Source organism: Musca domestica, unplaced genomic scaffold (genome assembly GCF_030504385.1).
Source record: "Musca domestica strain aabys unplaced genomic scaffold, Musca_domestica.polishedcontigs.V.1.1 44, whole genome shotgun sequence".
Classification (NCBI taxonomy): Eukaryota; Metazoa; Arthropoda; class Insecta; order Diptera; family Muscidae; genus Musca; species Musca domestica.
Genome location: NW_026712334.1, coordinates 6186882 through 6189436, shown reverse-complemented (window position 1 = coordinate 6189436; position 2555 = coordinate 6186882).

Here is a 2555-nt window from a genome sequence, read left to right as displayed (position 1 = left end):
GTACCTACGAATCTTCTGTACCCATGCCCCTGTCCATGTCAGAAGAATACACGTACATGCATCAACGCTTGGAAGCATTGATATGTAAAACAAATTTTAAATGTTTTTTGCAAATATAAGTAGATTTTTATATATTTTCTTATACGACGTCATCCGGTCGGTATTATAATTCGCGTTTTTCAACAATTTTTACAAATTTACATAATTTTTCATTCAACAATTTCAATTCCAAAATTGGTTTGACAGTTCATTGTCCCAGCAGCTGTGTCGACGCTTCTACCTATATTCTTCTACCATGCCCCTGCCATTACCTTTGACAACAATAAAAGTATGTTTACATACAAAATTATATCCGGATAATGGTGCGTCTACTCTCATGAAGTTTTAATAGGTTTAGTGAATTAACCTTGAGTGTTTTAAGTACGTTTACATGCAAAACGCTACCCATTTTAACCCTGATAATTAACCAATCACAATAAATCCGACTGGTCAATTATCAGGGTTAATCCGGGTAGAGATTTTATATACAAACATACACGCTTTTGGCCCATTGAGACTAGCCATTTTCAATCGACTCAATTTCTAAATCCAAACTTTAAATATACTTTTAAGTATACTTACAGTACGTTTACATATAAATGGGTTAACCCACTGGATTTGGATTAAAATTTTCATATCCATTACTTATACTTCAAATAAATCCTCTTGAAGTAGGTTAACCCTGCAAAAAGTTCTAACGTAAACATAGCATTAGACTTGTTTAAAATCATAGAAAATATCAGTCAGCTGATCTCTGTTTACATACAAGCTGTCTTATTTTTATACCCTCCACCCATGCTAGAAGAATACAGGTAGTCGCTGCTGGACAATAAACTGTCAAACAGATTTTGGAATTGAAAATGTTCAATGAAAAATTATTGAAATTTGTAAAAATTCTTAAAGAAAGAATATTATAACAACCTCCGATTTGCGTCGTATAAGAAAACATAACAAATCAACTTATTTTTGACAAAATGTCAACTGTATTCTTCTACCATGGCTCCACCCATGGAGGGTGGAAAATTTATTTAAATAAAAAATTGATAAAACAATTGGTCTATTTTATATTAAAGAACTGAATTATAGATTTATTTCACAAATTATTTATTATTTTTAAACTAAGAGGAAGATGCCATTGTGAAAAAATGAAGCGAAGACCAGTTACTCTTACAAAAATATATTAAAATTTCGACGGAAATATATCAACATTTTCTTCCAACTGGTCGCTCATATTGATGGAAGAATTGCAAAGTTTAAAGTTGACAATTCAAAAAAAAAAAAAAATAATAATCAAACGATTACATGAGATTACCTTGATTACAAAGTTATTTCGGTATAATCATGGTAAAAGAATATAGGTAGACGCGTCGACACAGCTGCTGGGACAATGAACTGTCAAACCAATTTTGGAATTGAAAATGTTGAATGAAATATTATTTAAATTTGTAAAAATTGTTGAAACGCGAATTATAATAGCCTCCGAACGGCGTTGTATAAGAAAGCATATAAGAATCTATTATATTTGAAAAAACATTTAAATTTTTTTTGACATATCAATGCCATCAATTCTTCTGCCATGGGTATAATTGTACCTTATAGCATATCTTCATTGGAAACCGAACAACGTAGTTCGCTCTCAGAATTAGGTACACGAATTAACCCGTTCATACGGCACGATTCGTAATTTATAGTAAAATAATTCCTTTTTTCAAAAATTTTGTTTGTTGATTTTAATGGGAATTTATACGAAAATACATTAAATTCTCACTAATATGAATAAAAGAAATGATTTTTTTTCCGAAAGATTTATTATATCATTAATTTTATAATTTTCATTCACGTTTTCAACTTTTTGTGTAAATGTTGAGATTTTGAACATATTTTTGTATTTTTCTATTTTTAAATTCTGCTGGAGAAACACTTGTCAAACATTTTTTCTGCCGATACAAACATTTTGAAAATATTGCCTGTTTTGTTTCCAGTTTTCTGTGGAAATTACAACTCGTGGACAAAATGCGTACCTCGGATGAGAGAAAATAAAGTTTACTTTCGTTTGAATGTACATACGCTATTCAACATTTTAGATTTCACTCATAATTTTCAGTTTTCCCAAAATTTTTCAAAATTTCATTAAATTTTTCTATTTTCAATTTTTAAATGTCATAATTTATTTTTTCGATAAATGCTCTCATTTTTTAGGGATGGGACATATAGATTTGAACAACGTACAAATATGAGTGTTTGCTCAGGAAATTTTGTGTGAAGAATTAAGTAGTTTTTTCATAGTGAAAGGTCAAACAACGGATAGAGAGCGAATCAAGTGCAGTGGAAACGCCACATTATGTGGCGTTTCCACTACACTTGATTCGCTCTCTATTCGTTGTTTGACCCTTAACTATGAAAAAACTACCTAATTCTTCACACAAAATTTCCTGAGCGAACACTTATATTTGTACGTTGTTCAAATCAAATCACTCTCAGAACAACGAAAAAATATGTCCCATCCCTAAAAAATG